Genomic DNA, 23,034 nt, shown 5'->3' with positions numbered 1-23,034 from the left:
ACAAACAAGGAATTTAAACAGAAAAACATTTCCATCAACGTACTGTTGAGATCTAACAAACATCAATATTGAAGTCACGTGACCTACAATAAATTCATTGGCTGCTTTTCAAACATATTTGTACATTACTATGTTACAGTTAACAGCATTTTCAACATAATGTTGTACCGAGGGGTTGAAATATTTGAAGAAAAAATACAAAATTCTGGGGTTTATGTGAAACAGTATGAGTATATATGTGGCATTACTGTAATTGTTGTTTGCATCAAAGTTTAATATAACATATTCAAACATCGTGTTTCGGTGGAGGTTGTTAGCTTTTTTTCCCAGACGTGATTGTTCTCCCAATTTCTGGTAACTGAAAGTTAGGGAGCGTAAGGCACAATGGAGTGGCAGCTGCTGGGACGGCCATGAACGTAAGACGTAATACGTGACACGTAAGCCTGATACGTGATCAATTGTTTCAGCGATTTGGATACAATATGTGCAATTATTAAATTAGGAAGCTGAGCTGCTTATGCCGGAGGAAACATTTGTCATTCAGGATTGAATTTGTCTGGGCAATTGACGTGCCCCTGCAGAAGACAAACTATGACAAAAACGCAGGGGGAAACCAGCGACACCTGTACCTTAGAGCAGGGGTCCCTCAGTCCCGTGTGATTACCGGGTCAGGAAGGGCCCCTGCAGGCACCCGCCACGGTCTGACCCGCCCAGCCCGCGGACAGGCCCCACCCCAGTCCCCGGCCCGGCCCAGGCCGCACGTCGGGCAGAGGCGGGAAGGCCCGTTACGCGACCCCGGGACACGTCCCCTCTGCAGCGCGCCACTCACACCTCTCCCTGTCAGCTCTCCCGGGCGCCCCCCCCCCGTCCCCACCCCGTCCCTGCCCTTTGTCCCACGGCCTCTGACCCCGGCGTCAACGCCCCCAGCCCCCACCTCGCCCCATTCCTCTACAGCGCACTCCCGCCCCCCGCTTAGCGCCATTGGCTGCGGCGGCCCCTCCCACACGACGCCCTTGGCTTGGGATTGCCTGCGCCATACCAGTGCGGGGAGAGGGGAGGTTTGTGGGGCCAGGCGAGTGCCGCGCCTTCCCGCTCTGCTCCCTTCCCCTCCCCCCCCTCCCTCCCCCCCAGCTGCTGCGGTACTTTTCCTGGCTTGAGCGGCGGGGCACTGCGCGGCGTCTTCTTACCGTCCCCATTCCTTCCCCCCCCAGGGCATTCTTCTACTCTGTAGCTCTGCCGCCTACCCGGGTCCCTGCTGAGGCCGCGGAGGGGGACGGGAGGCTGAACTGAAAGGAGAAGGGGGGGAAGTGTGGGAAAGGAGGCGGGCGGCCATCCCGCTCCCCTCGTGCGCGCGGTGGTAATGCGGAGGCGGTGGCTGTCGCTCTCGGGCGGTGCGGCTCGGGGTGAGGAGTTGGCGGAGTGGCGGCGCTGATCGCGCCAGGGAGGCAGGTGGGCGAGGGGTGGTGGCGGGGGGCACTACGGTGTCGCCGCCGGGCATCGTTTCTGTCGGGCGGTCGCGGGGCAGATCCCGGTGCCGCCGCCGGCAGGGGCCGGGAGGAGCCCGGCTCTGCTGACGTCCTCCCCCAGTGCACACGCGCGTCGCACGCTCCGCTTCGCAAACGCCTCCGTCTTCGTCGAAAGCTGTTGCATCTTCCCCCCCCCCTTCCCACTTAACGAGAAGAAAACTCCATTGGATTTAATATATTTCCTTGGTGTCGGAAGAAACTCCTGCCTGATGGATCTCCTTTAGGCGCCCGACAGACAAGGTAAATTAAATGGTAAAGGCTTGGGGAGCGGGAGCAGCAGCAACAGAAAAATCCTTCCTCTGCTGAAGGGGGTGGGGAAAAAGGAAGGAGTACACGCTTCGTTTTGATATCCTGTTTTTGGCCTTTATTTTTCTGTGTTTTCTGCCTTGCATAGTTTAGCTGTCCTTTGTGTTTCTTCCCCTCTTGACTAAATGCTGTTTGTATGGATGTAATCACGGAGGTTGAAGAAAGAATCTGGGGAGATCGAAAGTTTTTACGCTCCTCGGACACAGAAGTCTCTTTGTTCATATTGAACCGAAACTGCTCGACTCCGTGACTGCTTCTTCAGCTCCTTCCCTTCCAAAACGATTGCTAACCCTGCAAGTATAAAGTTCTCCGGAAATAAGAAAGTTCTAAAGGAGGTAATCTCTTATTTAATCGAAAGATCTTGAGGCTTGGCGCTCCCTGTATCTGCCATTTCTTGTTTGTCTTTCACCTTGTTTTCTGGAATATCAGTCAGTGTCTACCGGTCGTCTTCAAGATAGCTGTTAAATTTCTTTATAAAAATGTGCCCTCGTAGTTCTCTGTAAATGTTGTCATAGTTTTTCCCCTCGACTGCTGTTACCACCTCTCTTCCTCCTCTCTGGCCCTCTCTGTCCTCAAGATGATGAGTCGGACTGCATATTTTTCAGCTTGTATAGGAGAGGTCTGTATTGCATTTTGATCCTTGTACAAGTTTATCTTAAGAACCTCAATTAAAAAAAAAAAACTAGCTAGTGGTCCGACTTATTAAAAGTACATATAGCTGAACCTCTGAGTTAATGTAGCCTTGTTCGGTTTTAGTGACCACTTTCTCCTTTATCATTTTTTAAAGGAGGTCCGTTTGAAGCCGTTGGAGGGGAAACTAAACGCAAAGTTTTGGTGTAAGGTTTTGTACTGCTGGTGCTTATGTTACACCAGCTAACTAGCCACCACAGATTCACATGCCTCAGAGGCAATTATTGGTTAGTTCTTTTGTGAAGGCAAGGAATTTCTTGTATTGTGAACATTCAAAATGAGCCAGAAGCCATAGCTCTGTGTTAGCTTATTTAAATTTTTGTTCCTGTTTGACAAACTCAAAAGCAGCACGTTGGTCAGATGGGATATGTGTGCTTCAGTCTCTCAAGTGTCCGAGATGTGTTGGTATTTGTGAGACTTGGACAAAGCTATTTCTATGCAAAAATTTTTAACACTCCTACATATGTAGTTCTTTAACAGCACCAAGTAATGTAATGTATGAGGAAAAAGTTATTAATCCAGCTCCATCTGTTTGATATAGCGTGAGGAAAAATGTTAACGTTTAACTGACCTAAAGTGGCTTCTGTGGCTGATAACAAGTAAATGATTTAGCTTGCAATTTATAGACTTACCTTTCCAGGCAGCAATAAAGGTTATTCTTAGTAGGCGTCTGAAAGGGCTGAACAAAACAAATGGCAGTGAACTTATATGGTTGATGCTTGGCAGAAAAGCAATGAAGTCTAAATAGAGTAATCCTTTTACAAAGAATGATCACTTTCCAAAGCAGTGTTTGAGTCCCAATAATGACTTGAGATTCTTGGGGAGGGGAGGCATTGTAGCAATGCATGACAAATTTAGTCGTAAACCACTATGTTCTTAATGGATGCAGTTTTGTTTCTTTTCAGACCTTTTGTGTTTCTCATGATGCACTTGATATTTTTCAATGTTGTACAGAAGGATAGATCCTTGTAGTGGAGCCATAACTTTTTACATCAGTGTTTTGTCACCATGGTAGCTATGGATAAGGCCATTTTTAATGATGAAAGTGTAATTCAGTACTGCTTTTACAGCTAATAGTTATATTGTAGAATGCTATTCATGGCATTAACATAGTTTAGGAGGTATGAAGGAGTGGATTCTTTCTTGAGATCAACCATCTCAACTAAAAATCAGGCTGACATTAATATTCATATTATGAATAAAATGATTCATAATATGAATGAAGGCCAACCATATCCTGGGCTGCATCAGAAGTGTGACCAGCAGGTCGAGGGAGGTGATTCTGCCCCTCTACTCCACTCTCGTGAGACCCCACCTGGAGTACTGCATCCAGCTCTGGGGCCCCCAACATAAGAAGGACATGGAGCTGTTGGAAAAAGTCCAGAGGAGGGCCACGAAGATGATCAGAGGGCTGGAGCACCTCTCCTATGAAGACAGGCTGGGAGAGTTGGGGCTGTTCAGCCTGGAGAAGAGAAGGCTCCGGGGAGACCTCGTAGCAGCCTTCTAATACCTGAAGGGGGCCTACAGGAAAGCGGGAGAGGGGCTTTTTACAAGGGCAAGTAGTGACAGGATGAGGGGTAATGGTTTTAAACTGAAAGAGGGTAGACTTAGATTAGATATTAGGAAGAAATTCTTTCCTGTGAGGGTAGTGAGACGCTGGCACAGGTTATCCAGAGAAGTTGTGGCTGCCCCCTCCCTGGCAGTGTTCAAGGCCAGGTTGGATGGGGCTTTGAGCAACCTGGTCTAGTGGAAAGGTGTCCCTGCCTGTGGCAGGGGGGTTGGAACTAGATGATCTTTAAGGTCCCTTCCAACCCAAACCATTCTATGATTTAAGTGTACACATGGTAGCTCATGTTTGAAACAACACTTTCATAGGTGTGTGTCAATTGCTTGGGGAAATGTTCTTTTGACCTGGCTGTTCCTTGCTTATGGATTAAATTAAACTCATGTAAACATTGGTAATTTTAAGTAGATATGCTTGCAATCAAAGAGCTAGAAGATACAGCATATGGCACACTATGGAATATAATTATCATGAGAATGGTTATCGTATTAGTAAAAATATGAATAGATTTGTCTTATGAATAAGCTGCCTAGTAGATAATGTTTTGTGTAAATGTAGTGCTCAGTAGAGTATCTGTTTGCACATCATATTCATATAGAATTGATTAGGGGAGTCCATGGAGAAAGTATTATTGATTGAAAGTTGTCTAGTGTATTAAGCTGGTGGTGTAAGAAAGCAGTGTTATGATTTGTCCTCAGTGGAATTTGTTTAGAGCCTGTAGTCCTAGGCATAGAGTGCCATGCTTGGAACATCAAAGCTAAGGGAAGGCTTGCACATATGTAACATACATTAAAGGTAGCATGTTAGTGTAGGTTCTAGAAATAGGAGGAGATGGAAGCAAATTCCTCAACTCAGCTTTCCTGTAGGAGTGTAATGAGTCATTGGCTGTCCGCTTTGTTTTCTTGTTTTGTTTTTGTCCTTCCTGCTCCCAAGGAAAATCTTCTAGGGAAAATGTTATGTAAAGATCAAATGTTTGATATGTAATCTCTTCAGTAGATTCTCCCTATGGAATGACCTGATCTGCTAAAGGAGGGTCTGACATTTACTCCACATAGAGGAATTACAAATCTAACCTTTTCTCAACGAGTAACTAGTTGAGTTGATGGAAAAACTACTCTTACGGATATGAAAATAGTAGGTTGTATCCCTATGTGAGCATGCATATGTTGATGGTGATAGTTGATATAGGTAGTTAAATATGAATTATCTGGAAAATGAAGATTTAGAAACATCACTATTTTACCTTTGTCAACTTTTAAGTAAAACAGTATGTCAGACAACACTTTTCACATCAGAATGAAAACATTAAAGGTAACATGTTTATCAGTTTATGTAGTAAATACTCCATAAATAACTTTTTTTTTTTTTTCACATTTAAAAAGTGCAATATTTGTGGTAACCTATTAAATTGCTAGCTTAGTGTCTTTGGAACTTAGCGTTAGGAACTTTAGTGTTGTGGGTAACTTGTTAACAGTTCTGTGGCTACTTGCATGGCAGACTCTTGTCCAGTTCTGGACAAGAAATACTTTTTTTGGCAGGGTGGGAGCTCATCAAAGCTTCAAACATGGATTTCCCATAATCCTTATAGTTCTTTTCATTTCTTGGGGAGCAGCTGCAGTGTGCCACTGCAGTTTCCAACTGTGAAGGTGGCATGCAGATCCTGCTGTATCAGCACAGCTGGCACACTATCTCCTGCTGAGTAAATATCAGTAAAAATTAGTGGGCCTAAATAACACTGCCTAGGATACTTCAGTAATAAGTAATTGTTAAGCAATTCTACTGAGTTTAAGATTATAAGGGGACAGGTGATACAGAGAAAGAAACTTGACTGCTCTAATGACAAGATGGGTGTGGGGTTTTTTGAAGGATTTTTTTGTTGTTGTTGTAAAAAGATTACTTTATTGAAATACAGCCTTCATTTCTAATTAATACAGTGTTCATGTATTGTGAGTAAAACCTTATAAATGTTAAGTTTTGAGAGTGAGGATGCTGATTTAGGAGAGATTTATAAATTTCATCTTCTGCCTATGTAAGAAAAATGGAAAAAGTGAATATTGTTATACTGGAATTGGTAGTATTTTTATTATATAGTAACTGGGATAATTTCTGATCAGTTCAGAATTCACTGGGTGCATGAGCTCCCTTTCCAAACACAAAAGTCTTCTAAGCACACTGAATTCTCCAAGTTTGTATAGCTCAACATGTACAATGCTGTGCTTCATGTCTTGTAGACCCTGTCATGAAGTTGGCTGGGGTGGAATGAGCAGAGATACATAAACATGGTCCAAGTAGTGAATCGTCTGACTATTCTGGATTATCACACACTTCCAGTGGAGGAGACTGCAGCTATTTGAGTAGAATTTCCTTCCTAGGAACAGCTAGGAAGGAAATTCTTGTTTTAAAAGTGTTGAGCTTTGTGTTCTCTTGAACTTAAAATTGCACTTCTGAAGTAGATGCTTGGGGTGTAGCTGTCTTCCTGTGAGCTCTTAGTGCTCGGTGGCTCCTTCTTGTGTCAGTTGTCTGGGGCTAGCTTTAGGAGTAAAGGAGCTCTGAAGTGGTTTGAAGTCTTAGTAAAAGTTACAAATACTTGAAATGAAACATTTCTAATTCAATTTTAATTTGGAATGGATGTTATCTCCCTCTGAAGTGGCCAGGGGCTTATTCTCCTTGGTGGAGAAAGCTCCAACGTTAATAACTGAATTAAAAAACATTTGAAGTTCTGTTAGTTTGTTAAAGGTAGCTGCAGAAGGATGGTTGAAAAACAGTATCTGTCTTGGTGTCTGAAGTACTGTGCTTTGAGTTTTACTGCTGCCTTTGGAGCCTACTCATCAGGTTTCAGCTCTAGTTGGCATGGGAAGTTCCTGTCACACCTGGGGGGGGCAGGGGCAAGGGCAAGGCCTCTGTCTTCTCAGACAGTTCTGGAAGAAAAGTTTCATGTTCTTCCATAGTCCTCTGTCCTCTAATGTGGAGTTTAAGTTTAGTACAGTTGTAGAAATTACTTCTTCAGCCTTCCTTGCCCTCCTTGTCCTTGGAGTTTTTCAGTACATACCTTCTAAAACTTCCAAAGCCTCCTAAGGAGAGGGCATAGATGCTTCGAGCTGCATCAGTACATCTAAACAAATATCTGAAATGCAATGCCAGATGCCTGTGAACATCAGTCACAGGTTCAGTCATCCAAAATTACTGTGGATGTAATTTTAAGTGTTTGGATGGTGGAAAGTGTTTCCAGGCTTGTCTGGAAGAATTCTGGTAGGCTGTAAAGAAACTTTTCGAGAACTGCTGCTTTTTTCCCCACGTGTGACTGTAGTCATCCTGGAATTAATCTCCTTGAGGGGAGAAATGATAGTTTAGAAGATGAACCCAATTGTCAGCAATTTGATCAAATTACTGCAGTTGTTCTGTCTTTACTTACAGATAACCCGGAAGATAAGATGGAGGTTTATATTTGAAACTGGATATCGTAGAACTCTTATATTTAAGTAATGATACTAATGTAAATTATAGTGGTGTTTTTTTTCCTCTGGGGAAATGCTATGCTTAATAATCTGTATGTGCTTATGCATGCTTGTGGTTAAAATAAACAAAAAGCTTGGCTGCAGAAGCATTTACAAGGTTGAGGCCTGTATTTTCAGTAAAAGTAGACTGAAAAGAACGGCAGTCTAAATCTTTCATGACTTAAATGCTCTGTAAATACTCACTTTCCATGCTTATGCTACAGAGTATTACATGCAGGGGTTGAATTTACTTAGTTTCCACTTTGGCCACACTTTGGTAGGTGTACCTGAAGGAAGAGATGAATGTGCAGACAGCTGTTCATGTGCACTGATAGCCTGCTGCTGGTATACTTGCTTGCTGTGCAAATTAGTCTGTGGCAACCTGGAATGTCAGCTTGGTAGTTCGTTCTCCTAAAAGGAGCTTAGTAATTTTGGGTTACTTCTGGTCACATAATCATATGTGATGTTAACCTTGGAGCTGTAGGTCATTTAAATTCTGAGGTGCTTTATAATTTCTTTTTGGGGTTGGCAATAAAGTTCATCACTGAGGAAGAAAATTCAAAAGTTCACATCTTTCTGATCCAGCCTCTATACGATTTATTTCAGTTGTGCTTTAGTAAACATACAGGATGATTTATTCTAAGTAATGGAGAATATTCATGAATTCTTTAGTAGATCTCTTTTTTTTGGGGGAGGAATTACAGGCAGAGGGAATCGAGTGAAGAATGCTAGAAAACAATATTTGGAACAAACCTAGAATTTTACTTTGAGGTCACTTTTGTTGGTTCACATACATGTGTTGAAAAACTATTAAAAACAAGGTAAAAATTAAGATAAGGGCTCAACTCTAAGTAGGAAGAGGAGAAAAAGATGGTTAAACTTGTGAGTTTCCAACCTTTCTGGGAATGTGACAGGAAGGGGAAATCAATTGTAATTCTGAATTTGGCAAGCCATCTGGCTCTGATTCTGATGGATAAGATCAGAAACGTTAATATGGGAGAAACTATCGGAGCTTTACTATTTTACTATACTATTGTTTAACTATAGTGCATCTTATTTGTGTCTTTTCTTTTAGGATACTTTTTTTCTGAATGTTGTTTTGTGGGGGAGGGAGCTTTCTGTGACTGTTAGAAAATCCTGTTCTTCCCGTGCGTTATTCTTAATCTAGACTTTAATGCTTTGGGTCCAGTACCAGAGGTTTCATCTAAATAAATAAAAAAGTAAACAATACAAATACTAGAAAAGCAAGGTAGACTTAAAATAGATTAGATAAAATAGATGAGAATAATTTACTCTTCCATTTGTATTTATCTGGGTGAACTCCTCTATTTTTCAAGGAACATTTATTTTGTCTTGCTTTACTGAAGCAAAGCAGAAGTGCTGAGGATCATGGCATTCCTGTGTGCTTTTTGCAATGCTGCTCTTGACAGAGAAAAGCAGTGGAGCAGGCAAACTTTTCTGTGTGATTTTCCTGTGAGAAATCTGTGGGAGAGGTATTGTCAAGACTTCAAATGTCCTGTAGTCTTTCATGACATTAGTGTTACTGAATTGGTTTTGCAGCAGTCTGCCGCCTCAAGGGAAAGATTATGGCCCTGCTGATGGAGCAGGTTAAAATAAAGTGTTATGGGATGGGAGAGAAATAAGTCTTTAATCACTACTTTTTTTTCTTGTCCTCTTTTTTTACTACTTTCCTCCCTCTACATAAAACAACTGGTCAAGAACCAACAAGTTGTTCCTTAAACTTTTAAAAACAGTGCTCTCCCTCTTTCATCTGTCCCAGATGGAGCAAGTCCCTGCCTGTTTCCACTGAATACAAGTATATATTTGCTCATTTTAGATTCATAGATCGCCCATCATTCCATTTGTGTTAAATCTTGACAAAGTTTTAAATTTCAGCTTCAGAGTATATCTATAGAGGAATAACTTTCACTCAAAATCAGAATGTTATGCGTTTTTCCCCAAACTTGTATTAACTTGTTTTTAATCTTTTAAAAGTTTGAAGGGAAGTACCCACTGGGCAATTAAAATTATTTGAAATCACAGTTATGAGATTTTCTGAAATTCCTACATTGTGCGATTCAGTTCACTTTTCCTATTCTGAGAAAGAGGCTGACGTGTTAATAGCAAATTAGTAGGGCACTGTCCCATGTTTGACTTGAATAGTGTCAAAGTAGTATTGTAAGCCTCCCCCCCCCCCCCCCCCCGCTAGAAAGTACAGGATGTCAGAAGTTAAGTAACACTTAAATCAACTTTGAATTCAGTTTTGAGGCTATAATTTAGACTGTGATGGGAAGGAAGAATCTTAGTTCTACTTAAACCTATGTTGATAATGGTGCTTTAAGAGAAACTGTGCTTCAATATAATAGTCTAAAATCCAAGTTTTTTTTTTTTTTTTATTGTAAGCAGTAAGCTATCGTTCCTTCCTATCTAAAGAGGCAAAAATACTTTGGAAACCATTTAAGAATATCCTTCTGTTAATTTTGTTGCAACAGTTGCTTGTCTGATCTCCAAAATGCCTGATGTAGTAAAATAACATATAATCTTTTTTTTTCTTTAATCATCATCTATTGGCATAGAGAAAAACAACACTAAGTGAAGAGAAAAATAATTTAGTGCAAAAAATATTAGCTTAAATGCTTCATTCCTGTGTTCGGAGTGAAAGGAGATATAAGTTGGCAAAAATCAAATGTGCATTGTGAGAGCAAAGCTGAGTAAATAGAGGACAAGAATAATGGTGCTTAGCCACATGGGAGATGTGAAGCGTCTTGTAGTTAGAACCACAGTTCAGGTGAAGAAGATTAATTCTTGTGCATCACAACTGTGAGCTACTAATTGGGATGGATCTGAAATTATGTATCAGTTGTAAAATGAATGTAGAAGATAAGAGACAAAGGTACAGTTCGGGGATTCCTTTATTTGGCTGGGACAGTAACTTAACTGCCGGGAATAATATTGAGTTAATATGTCATAGTTACTGTATAAACTAGAGGGAGAAGATGCTTAGAATCTGGAAAATACTGATTATTTTTTTTGAAGTTTTGCTCTTTACAAAAATAGTGGCTACTCCTTATTGTAGCAGTGAAAAAGGTGTATTAAAGGAAAACTCTTTTTAAAGCTGTATTGTAAATAAAAGCTTGCTATTTGTAGTACTGCATTTTATACTAAACAAATGCAAAAGCAAAAACCAAACTAGCTTGTTGAGGTGGATGACACATAAGAGAGACAGAAGTGTTCTTTAAGGGGGAAGTATTCTAAAGTAAAATGGAAGTCCAGTTGTGTATGCTGTTTCTGTAAGTAGTAACTTTCAGTAGGGCACTACGTGGTATTTAAGTGTCAGGATGCATCTTTACTTGTGTTTTTTTGGTAGGATATATATATTTTTTGAAATCTAACAATCCACAAATGGGGAATGAATACACACATCCATGTGCACTCCTCTTTTTTAAACTTTGGTCTATGAATGTGTTTCCACTTGTGTTCCTCTCACCAGACTGAATTGTGTAACCTGTTTAGATTTGGTGCAGCAATTTTTCTGAGCAGTTTATCCATTTTGTTATTAGCTAGAGGGTTTTGAAGGTTCCTCCTTCTCCTCCCATGTACCCAACCTCTGCTTGCTTTGTTTCTCAGTCTCGTATTGTTTTGGGCCTCCTATGTTGTTCTAACCTCTGTTGTTTGATGATCCTAGTTTTAACTAGGAATTCTGGTAATTACTTTTTGGGGCATGTAAAGCAGGGCATCAGGGGCTGTTTTAATATATGGACCATGCAATTTAGAAAACAATAATTAAGTAACCGTGAATCTCCTGATAAGAAATAGTTGTGTTTCCCCCCCCCCCTTTCTGCTTTAGTTTGTGCTGAACTGTTATGCGTTGCGGACTGCCTGAATTTATCTGCAGGCAATTAGATGGAAAGTCTAGTTAATAGATGAGAACTTTTCTTGTGTATTGAAATGCTGCATATTTACAGCAGTGCAGTTTGCTTGTTTAAAAACCTTTGGTATCTGCTGCAGATGGCTGCATAGTCTAAGGAGTGATTTCCTGGCTGCATTGTACGTGAAATGCCAAACACAGTGAGAGCAGTTTTGTTCTGGAATGTCAAAATACATTACATCTGTTCAGGAAACAACATATGTCAAATGAATAAAAATATCACACTCATACGAAACAGAATGTGGTAGTTATGTTTTTAAAATCTGTTTTATTTCCTGAATTAAGGGGTTAAAAAGGACTTCTTGTATTAATTATTGAGGATAGTATTAAATACCAATTGCTGACTTATACTTTCAGCATTTTCACTACTGTTTGTTTTTCCCATACCTTTTTTTTTTCTTTTGATTAACATATGCCATAGCCTCCTTGTTTCAATTTCAGTCTATCAATAAGGGTACTGTATAGGAAAGAGTATTATGTTTTCCTCCTTGGATATCTAGGCCTGTGCACAGCATACAGGTTTGTGGTGGTGGGGTGTTTGTTTTGGGTTTTTTTTTTGGGGGGTGGTGGTATTGTGTGATGTTTTTGTTTGGTTGGGGTTTGTGTGTGTGTGTAGGTTTGTTTTCGGTGATTTTGTGGTGTGTGTTTGTGTGGTGTTTTTTTTTTTGTTTTTGTTTTAATAAGGCTGGTAGCTTATGTGTTTCTTTACATCCCTAAGAGAGTTGTATGTAACTGCTTGATACAGCAGATAGAAAAACAGGGTTGTTAGAAATAAAAATGAGCAGTGAAGAATGTTGCTTCTGCCCAAACTGTAATTCCAGCAAGTTCTCAAGACAGGAAGTGGGAACACTTACAACTAATAGCTCCCAATATTGCAGGATTTTATTATGATGAAGAAACAAGCCCAGGGCGGAGCATGTTTTGTTGCTTATTACTTCCTTGTTTACAAAGAAGGTGGTAGTCACTTAGATTCCTCCTAGTTGGAAGGCAAAGATATTAAAAATTGCATTGACAGAAAAATATACAATTCTCTATAAGCTGTAATTCCATCGGATCGGTTTCTAACTAATATTTTGCATAGATTTTTCTTATCTGAAATTATTTGAAAGCCTTGATTTTTATAGCTCTCTTATACACTTCATTCCTCTGGGTTTATCTTTAAAGCAATTTTGCTTGTCCTTTCTGAATCTTTTGTTCCTCGTTTGCTTTTTCTCTTCCATCTCTGTGATTAGACATACAGTTAAAAATCAACTTAAGTGAATTATCTTACATAAGGTCCTTAGTGGTGTTCTCTTTTGTATAAGAAGCAATAGGTCCCTGAAAGAGATTCTGGTGTTTCTTTTTCTGTTTTAAATTCTACCCTTCCTGCTCCCTGAAATTTTTAGCTGTTCCATGGTAATGATACCACCAACTAAGGATGTGCTCATCTGCTGAGAGATGAGGCGTACAGTCCAAAATGACTTCTGGAGTTGCTTGTTTGTGTCTAGGTTCACATCAACTGGGTTCTCATATGCTTTTATATTTGTTCTGGCAGTCCACCTGTCTCCCCCGATTGTGGTGTATGTTAGCTTGTCTGGTCTCAGCCGCCTTTGGAATAGTTACCGGAGAATCTATAGAAAACGTGTTCAGGAATAAAGGAGCTGTCCTCCTTCTCAGCCTTAATTCTTCTGTGAAGTGTGGCATCTGTCTTCATTCTAGTCACCAAATTTTGTGTTTCGTGAATGAGTAGCGGTCCTGCTAGCCAAAGGGAGGCCTGACCTGCTCAAGCATGATTCATTCCAGTATTTCTGCTCATCTTCCAGGTATCAGTGGCTACAGCTCTGTTCTGTAGATATTGAATTGTAGGAAGTACCAGAAATAGCAGCATGAAGAAATGTTCTTTCAGATCTATGTTTTCCTTCTGTCCTTTTGTTTCTGAAATGTACTTTCATTGCACTGTAGCAAGTATCTATGGGTGTCCCCCTCCTCCCCCCATCTTAGAGGTACATAGAGGTATCTGTTATTTCTCTAGAGTCTATCCTGGTTTTCTGACATTTTCAGTGTGAAATATGAAAAGTTAAAAACTTACTCCCAGTTCAGTCTTTGTCCTCGCTAGTGACAGGTATTCACTTTCAAATGAACTTGGAAAGTAGTTCACAGATCTGTGTTCAGGTTGGACTTGCTACTATCATAGTGTTAATGCAGTTCCACAAAACCTAATTTTAATACAAGTTTGTTTTTTGCTGTTCAGAACCTGTAAAAGGAGGCAAACTGCAGTTTATTTGCAGCAGTTATAATATGTTGTCTTTTCTCACTGTTTGACCAACTTATACTCTCATCAAAGCCCTTGCCATTTCTGGTTTTAATAGACAAGTAAGGCTATGTAGTCTCCTGAGGTTTTTGAGTTCTTTTCTTGTTTGTTAGTTTTATGGGGTTTTTTTTCCCCTCTTTAGAGTTCATTCCAGATTTTCTGCTAACATCTTTCTGTGCTTTTGATAGCATTGTAGAACCAACTTATTGGATTTACCCAGTATCTCTTTTGTTACCTCTCCATTAAACAGTTGTCTTGATACCTTTTTTTTAAGGTACTTTGCAACTTAATTCTACTCTGTGTGATTTAATTAACCATGACATATATTTGACGTGACTTTTAAAAGAATATTGGCTGTTATGCTTTGTTTCATCCTTCCTTGTGGTTTCTTCCTGAATGCGTCCCTTCTTCTTAGGCTCTCCAAGACATTAATAATGTTGCCTTGGGAGCAGGCCAGAAGACAGCATCATGGAAGTTTGGTTTTCTTTGTGGTTGTTGATTTTATTTTTTTTTTTTTTTTTTTTAAAGCTGTTTCTATTTCTTCCTATCAGGTTTTACTGTTAGGTGTGTTTTTTCAGGTGAATGATGTGGGTGGCTCTTAATTAATCGATTAGTAGGAAGGAGAGTACAAGAGGAATTTGGATTAGAAGCTTCGGTGTACTGCAGAGAGACTGGTTTGATCCATACCAATTATTAGACTTGCTTTATGTCCAAACACCTAAAGGTTAATCATAGAATGGTTTCAGTTGGACGGGACCTTAAAAAGATCATCTAGTTCTAACCCCCCTGCCATGGGCAGGGACACCTTTCCACTAGACCAGGTTGCTCAAAGCCCCATCCAACCTGGCCTTGAACACTGCCAGGGAGGGGGCAGCCACAACTTCTCTGGGCAACCTGTGCCAGTGTCTCACCACCCTCACAGGAAAGAATTTCTTCCTAATATCTAATCTAAATCTACCCTCTTTCAGTTTAAAACCGTTACCCCTCATCCTGTCACTACTTGCCCTTGTAAAAAGCCCTCTCCCGCTTTCCTGTAGGCCCCCTTCACTTACTAGAAGGCTGCTAGAAGGTCTCCCGGGAGCCTTCTCTTCTCCAGGCTGAACAGCCCCAACTCTCCCAGCCTGTCTTCATAGGAGAGGTGCTCCAGCCCTCTTATCATCTTCGTGGCCCTCCTCTGGACTCGCTCCAACAGCTCCATGTCCTTCTTCTGTTGGGGGCCCCAGAGATGGATGCAGTACTCCAGGTGGGGTCTCACGAGAGCAGAGTAGAGGGGCAGAATCAGCTCCCTCGACCTGCTTGGCCACACCTGGTGCAGCCCAGGATACGGTTGGCCTTCTGGGCTGCGAGTGCACATTGCTGGCTCATGTTGAGCTTCTCGTCAACCATCACCCCCAAGACCTTCTCCTCAGGGCTGCTCTCAATCCATTCTCTGCCCAGCCTGTATTTGTGCTTGGGACTGACCTGACCCACATGCAGGACCTTGCACTTGGCCTTGTTGAACTTCATGCAGTTTGCACAGGCCCACCTCTCAAGCCTGTCAAGGTCCCTCTGGATGGCGTCCCTTCCCTCCAGCGTGTCGACCACACCACACAGCTTGGTGTCGTCGGCAAACTTGCTGAGGGCACACTCATTCCCACTGTCCATGTTGCCGACAAAGATGTTAAACAGGACCGGTCCCAGTACCGACCCCTGAGGAACGCCACTCATCACTGGTCTCCACTTGGACATCGAGCCGTTGACTGTAACTCTGAGTGCAACCATCCAGCCAATTCCTTATCCACCGAGTGGTCCATCTGTCAAGTCCCATGAGGTCCCATGGACTTGTGCACCTTCAGGTTCCTTAGATGGTCTTGAACCTGATCTACAGTGGGCGGTTCTTCATTCTCCCAGTCCCTGCCTTTGCCTTCTGCGACTTGGGTGGTGAGGCTAGAGCACTTGAGGTGAAGACTGAGGCAAAAAAGTCATTGAGTACATCAGCCTTCTCCATATCCCGGGTAACCAGGTCTCCCGTTCCCTTACAGGGAGGGCCCACATTTTCCCTAGTCTTCCTTTTATCACTGACATACCTATAGAAGCTTTTCTTGTTGCCCTTGACATCCCTGGCCAGATTTAATTCTATCAGGACTTTAGCTTTCCTAACCTGGTCCCTGGTTGCTTGGACAATTTCTCTGTATTCCTCCCAGGCTGCCTGCCCTTGCTTCCACCCTCTGTAGGCTTCCTTCTTGTGCCTGAGTTTATCTAGGAGCTCCTTGTTCATCCATGCAGGCCTCCTGGCGTTTTTGCCTGCCTGCCTCTTTGTTGGCATGCATCACTCCTGAGCTTGGAGGAGGTGGTCCTTGAATATTAACCAGCTTTCTTGGGCCCCTCTTCCCTCCAGGGTTTTATCCCAAGGGACTCTCCCAAGAAGGTCCCTGAGGAGGCTAAAGTCTGTTCTTCTGAAGTCCAGGGTAGTGAGCTTGCTGCACGCCCTCCTTGCTGCCCTATGGATCTTGAACTCCACCATTTCATGGTCACTGCAGCCAAGGCTACCCTTGAGCTTCACATTCCCCACCAGCCCCTCCTTGTTGGTCAGAACAAGGTCCAGCATCGCACCTCTCCTCGTTGCCTTCTCTATCACTTGGAGAAGGAAGTTGTCATCCACACATTCCAGGAACCACAGTTGTCATCCACACATTCCTGGATTGCTTGTGCCCAGCTGTGTTGTCCTTCCAACAGATATCAGGGTGGTTGAAGTTCCCCATGAGGACCAGGGCCTGTGAACGTGAGGCTACACCTATCTGTCTGTAGAGGGCCTCATCTTCTCTGTCTTCCTGGTCAGGTGGCCTGTAGCAGATGCCCACTATAATGTCTCCAGTCCCTGCCCTCCCTTTAATCCTGACCCATAAGCTCTCGGTTGGCTCCTCCTCCTCCATCCCCAGGCAGAGCTCCATGCATTCCAGTTGGTCATTGACATAGAGGGTGACACCCCTTCCTCATTTCCCCTGCCTGTTCTTCCTAAAGAGCCTGTATCCTTCCATTCCAGCGCTCCAGTCATAGGAGCTGTCCCACCGTGTCTCCGTGATGCCAATAAGATCATAGCCCTGCAGGCATGCATACGTCTCTAGCTCCTCTTGTTTATTCCCCATGGTACATGTGTTTGCATAGAGGTGTTTAAGGTGGGCCCCCAATGAAGCTGACTTACTGGCTGGAATTCATTTGTGCTGCTGTTCAGGTGCTCTCCTGCTGACCTGTGATCCTTCTCCAGGCTCTGGGCATCTATTGCTGGCATTGGCATCAAAATGGTAGGAGTGGGATGGACTGAGGTTCCCCTCCCCCGGCAAACCCTAGTTTAAAGCCCTCTTCACCAGCTTGGCAAGCCTATGACCGAAGATGGTCTTCCCCTTCTCTGACAGATGGACCCTGTCGGTCGCCAGTAGACCAGGTTTCTCAAAGCGAGTCCCATGGTCCAAGTAGCCGAACCCCTGGCTGTGGCACCAGTCCTGTTAACCGTTTGTTGATTTGCCTGATTCAACTGGCCCTTTCAAACCTCTTCCCTTTGACCAGGAGGATTGATGAAAAAACTACCTGTGCTGCAGAGTCCTTTACTGCTGCTCCCAGGGCTCTGTAGTCCTTCTTGATATTCCTCAGACTGCTCTTGGCTGTATCACTGGTGCCCACGTAAAATAGCAGCAGTGGGTAATAGTCTGAGGGCTGTACCAGGCTCGGTAGTCTCTCCGTGACATCCCTGATGCGAGCCCCCGGTAGGCAGCACGCCTCTCTTAGAGAGCGCATCAGGTCGGCAGATGGGTGCCTCTGTGCCCCTCAGTAGAGAGTCACCTACCACTATCACCCGTCGCTTTTTCTTGGTAGTGCTGGTTGTTATATGAGGAGCATGGACTTCATATGGGAGAAATAATCTTTTTTTTTTTTAAGATTGTCTGGGTCGCCAAGAGGGGGGTTTCCTTGATAAATCTGTCACGGTTTAAAGCTGGGCTGGCGATTAAACCTGCGGCAGATGCCCTCTGTTATCCCCCCCTCCCCCCAGAGGGAAAGGGAAAGGGAAAAGGGAGAGAGACTTCTGGGTTGGAAAATTAAAACAGTTTTAATAAACTATAATAATGAAAAAAAAGTATAATAATAATAATAGAAATAATCAAATATATACAAATATATATACAAAACCAAGATTGAGCTCCCCTGAAGTCAGCCACGTCACCACCGGCACTGCAGGGCAGGCTCCGGGAAGGCCCAGCCTGGGCCTAGCGATGGTCGAGAGCTGGATTCAGGAACGCACGGATCGGGATCGGGGGCAGCAGGAAAACAGACGGAGTCCTCCCTGGACACCGGCCATAGCAGAAAGAGAGCGAGACCCTCGTGATCCCCCCGCTTTATACTGAGAATGACATGTATGGGATGGAATACCCTCGTTGGTCAATTTTGGGTCACCTGCCCTGTCCGCTCCCCCCTGCAGCTGCGACCCCCCCTTCGGCTCTTCACTCGTAAGCAGTGAGGAATTCAGCAGTGACCTTGGTTTCTCTCAAGAACAAGTACAGCAAGAGCCTTTCTGCACAACATCCCTACCGGTGCCTCAGCGATAACTACAAACTTCGAGCGTTATCAGTCCTGGAAGCAGACACTGTCCGCAAAAACATGCAGTTAGTTTCAGAAAGTGCAGTTACTTAGAGGAGACTTAGCTGAAAGTAAAAATCACTGAAAGGAAAATCGGCCTGGTTTAGGCCAAACCAGGACATTCCACCCCTTATTCCATACCATTCACATCATACTCAGATCACCACTAACTTTTCATTTTAAAATATATACAGATAACATTAGTTTATGATTCATCTCTATACAAAAAAAAAGTTCATCAAGTTCATTTAGTTCAGGATTGTGGGTTTCCATCTGGCTAGGAGTCTCCCAGGGTAGGAGAGATGATATGAGCTTTGTCACAGTTCGTGCCCACGGGTTGCAGGTTAAAGATGTCAGTCTCGAGGAGGTTACTGGACGCCACTTGCAGCTAGCTCCGGTCTCATCACCACTGCTTCAACCTGAAAGACACTTATGAACACTGTTAGTATTATGCAGCAATTAACATCATGCAGTTCAGAATTAAGTATTCTCACCCAAGATCAGATCACCTTCAGGGACACATCGGACTCCACCATCCTGCAGCATCACCCACCAAGTACATCCAGGTCCTTGAGCAAAAGCAATCCCATGAATGGGTTTACCTTTGCCCGTAGCAGGAAGAACCCAGACAGTTTTTCCCAACAGATTCTTTTCATGCACCACAGGGTCTTTATCCCCTTCTATTGTATGTAAAAGGTCTGACTGAGCAGGGCCAGCTCGGTTGATAGATCCTCTGGTGTTAACTAGCCAGGTAGCTTGTGCCAAATGCTTATCCCAGTTTTTAAAGGTTCCACCCCCCATTGCTTTTAGGGTAGTTTTTAACAGCCCATTATACCGTTTCAATTTTCCCAGATGCTGGTGCATGATAGGGGATGTGATATACCCATTCGATGCCATGCTCTTTGGCCCAGTTGTCTATGAGACTGTTTTTGAAATGAGTCCCATTGTCCGACTCAATTCTCTCTGGTGTGCCATGTCGCCACAAGATTTGCTTTTCGAGGCCCAGGATAGTGTTCCGGGCAGTGGCATGGGGCACAGAGTATGTTTCCAGCCATTCGGTGGTCGCCTCCACCATGGTAAGTACATAGCGTTTACCCTGGCGGGTCTGAGGGAGTGTGATGTAGTCAATTTGCCAGGCCTCCCCATATTTATATTTTAACCACCGCCCCCCATACCACAAAGGTTTTAACCGTTTGGCTTGCTTAATTGCGGCGCATGTTTCACAATCATGGATAACCTGTGCAATAGAGTCCATAGTTAAGTCCACCCCTCGGTCACGAGCCCATCTGTATGTTGCGTCTCTCCCTTGATGACCTGAAGTGTCATGAGCCCACCGAGCTAAAAATAGTTCACCTTTATGTTCCCCGTCCAAATCTATTTGGAACACTTTAGCAGCCTGATCCGCTTGTTGGTTGTTTCGATGTTCCTCAGTTGCCCGACTTTTAGGTACGTGAGCATCTACATGACGTACCTTCACGACTAGTTTCTCTAGCCGAGCAGCAATATCTTGCCACAGTTCAACAGCCCAAATAGGTTTACCTTTACGCTGCCAGTTGCTTCGCTTCCACTGCTTTAACCGCCCCCACAAGGCATTTGCCACCATCCATGAGTCAGTATAAAGATACAGCCTTGGCCACTTTTCTCGTTCAGCAACGTCTAAAGCCAGCTGGATGGCTTTTACCTCTGCAAATTGACTTGATTCACCTTGTCCTTCTGTGGCTTCTGTGACTCGTCGTATAGGACTCCATACAGCAGCTTTCCACTTCCGATGCTTTCCTACAAGACGGCAGGATCCATCGGTGAACAGGGCATACTGCTTTTCATCCTCTGGTAGTTCATTATATGGTGGGGCTTCTTCAGCACGTGTCACCTCCTTTTCTGGTGGCATTCCGAAGTCTTTGCCTTCTGGCCAGTCCATGATCACTTCTAAGATTCCTGGGCGATTAGGGTTTCCTATTCGAGCCCTCTGTGTAATTAATGCAATCCATTTACTCCATGTAGCATCAGTTGCATGATGAGTAGTAGGAACCTTACCCTTGAACATCCAGCCTAGTACTGGTAATCGGGGTGCCAGGAGAAGTTGTGCTTCAGTACCGATTACCTCTGAGGCAGCTCTAACTCCTTCATATGCTGCCAGTATCTCTTTTTCAGTTGGGGTGTAATTGGCCTCGGAACCCTTGTATCCTCGACTCCAAAATCCTAGGGGTCGACCTCGAGTCTCCCCTGGTACTTTCTGCCAGAGGCTCCAGGTAGGACCATTGTCCCCAGCTGAGGTGTAGAGCACATTTTTAACATCTTGTCCCATACGGACTGGTCCAAGGGCTACTGCATGCACAATTTCTTGTTTAATCTGTTCAAAAGCCTGTTGTTGTTCAGGGCCCCACTGAAAATCATTTTTCTTTCTGGTCACCTGATAAAGAGGGCGTACAATCTGGCTGTAATCTGGAATATGCATTCTCCAGAAACCCACAACGCCTAAGAAGGCTTGTGTTTCCTTTTTGTTAGTTGGTGGGGACATAGCTGTTATTTTGTTGATCACCTCTATCGGGATCTGGCGACGCCCATCTTGCCATTTAATCCCTAAAAACTGGATCTCCCGGGCAGGTCCCTTGACCTTACCTCTTTTTATGGCAAAACCAGCTTGCAGAAGAATTTGGATGATTTTCTCCCCTTTGTCAAAAACTTCTGCTGCTATATCACCCCATACAATGATGTCATCAATGTATTGCAAATGTTCTGGAGCTCCACCCTTTTCTAGTGCAGTCTGGATCAGTCCGTGGCAAATAGTAGGACTGTGTTTCCACCCCTGGGGCAGTCGATTCCAGGTGTACTGGATACCTCTCCAGGTAAAAGCAGACTGTGGCCTGCACTTTGGTGCCAAGGGAATAGAGAAAAATGCATTAGCAATGTCTATAGTGGCATACCACTTGGCTGCCTTTGATTCCAGTTCGTATTGAAGTTCTAGCATGTCTGGCACAGCAGCACTCAGAGGTGGCGTAACTTCATTTAGGCCACGATAGTCCACAGTTAATCTCCATTCTCCATCAGACTTTCGCACTGGCCATATAGGACTATTAAAGGGTGAGCGAGTCTTGCTAATCACTCCTTGATTTTCTAATTGTCTAATCAGTTTATGAATGGGGATCAGGGAGTCTCGATTGGTGCGATATTGTCGTCGGTGCACCGTGGCAGTAGCAATTGGCACCTGTTGTTCTTCAACTTTCAGCAACCCCACAATAGAAGGATCCTCTGAGAGGCCAGGCAAGGTAGACAGCTGTTTAATGTCCTCAGTCTCTACAGCTGCTACACCAAAGGCCCATCTATATCCTTTTGGGTCCTTAAAATACCCTCTCTTGAGGTAGTCTATGCCAAGGATGTATGGAGCATCTGGACCAGTCACAATGGGGTGCTTTTTCCATTCATTTTCAGTTAGGCTCACTTCGGCCTCCAATACAGATAACTCTTGAGATCCCCCTGTTATTCCCGAGATACTGACAGATTCTGTCCCTTTATGATTCGATGGCATGAGGGTGCACTGTGCACCAGTGTCTACCAGGGCTCGATACTTTTGTGGTTCTAATGTGCCAGGCCATCGAATCCACACAGTCCAATAAATCCGGTTATCCCTCTCCTCCTCCTGGCTAGAGCCAGGGCCCCTCTAATTAAAGATTGGATTCGTGCAGCTCACGGGGATTGGACCTTCATTTCCCCTATTCACTCTTGGAAAAAAAGGATTTGAGGCCCATCTACCCTGACTGGGGTCCTGCTCATTGGTAACTGGAGCAGCCATCCTCCTAGGAAAATTCTCACTGGTATTTCTGTTAGCTTGCAACTCACGTACTCGTGCCTGTAGGGTACTGGTAGGTTGTCCATGCCATCTGCTCATGTCCTCCCCATAATCACGCAGGGTAAACCACAGGATACCTCGTGACGTGTTCCGTTTCCTTTGAGCCGGTCCAGTAGGAGGGCGTTTCCTCCTAAAGGCTGCAACGCGGGCCTGTGTAGGTAGAGATTCAAGTTTATTCTCGATCCTGGACAGTTTGTCTGACAGTTATTTAAATGAGTCCTTGTTCTCCTTAGTCAGTTTTTCCACAGCTGAGACACGGGCCTGCAGTGGGGAAGAAATACTATCTTCATACTGTCGCATATAGTTAGCCATTTCGCCCACACTAGGTCGTGCCATAGCATCTTCTCCCCATACTAATATTGACAATGTATGGGCATGTGTTGGTGGAGCACTCTTCACAACCTTCCGGAACATGGATCGGTTGCATTCCACTTCATCAGGATTTACAGGATCTACAATGTCCTGAGGGTGTCTATAAATGATCTCTTGCACAGCCAGTTCTCTAAGGTAGTTAATACCTTTTTCTATAGTGGTCCATTTGCTTAGGTGGCTCATAACATCATCTTTATAGGGATACCTGCTCTTTACAGCTGACAAGAGTTGCCTCCAGAGACTGATACTGTTCGACCTTCTTGGAAGCATCTTATCAATACCACCATCTCTGGACAGGGATCCCAACTGTCTGGCTTCTCTACCATCCAATTCTATGCTATCTGCCCCATTATCCCAGCATCGGAGCAACCAGGTAATAATAGGTTCACCGTCATAACGACTAAAATCT

General features: G+C 43.7%; 1 protein-coding gene across 6 annotated transcripts in view; it reads left to right on the top strand.

The window, feature by feature from the left end:
- Window positions 1–1,446: 1,446 nt before the first annotated feature.
- The window catches only part of LOC137675698 (erbin-like), a 197,056-nt gene continuing 175,468 nt past the window's right edge, over window positions 1,447–23,034 (top strand). For 5 of the 6 annotated variants that reach the window (XM_068421879.1, XM_068421881.1, XM_068421878.1 and 2 more), the window contains exon 1: window positions 1,447–1,766. The gene's annotated coding sequence lies outside the window, so the exon portion shown is untranslated. Of the gene's footprint in view, window positions 1,767–2,129; window positions 2,168–23,034 lie in introns of those variants that run through there. The other variant, XM_068421882.1, reaches the window with a different exon arrangement.

Source organism: Nyctibius grandis, chromosome W, assembly GCF_013368605.1.
Source record: "Nyctibius grandis isolate bNycGra1 chromosome W, bNycGra1.pri, whole genome shotgun sequence".
NCBI classification, from domain to species: Eukaryota; Metazoa; Chordata; class Aves; order Nyctibiiformes; family Nyctibiidae; genus Nyctibius; species Nyctibius grandis.
This window is presented reverse-complemented; position numbering and strand designations above follow the sequence as displayed.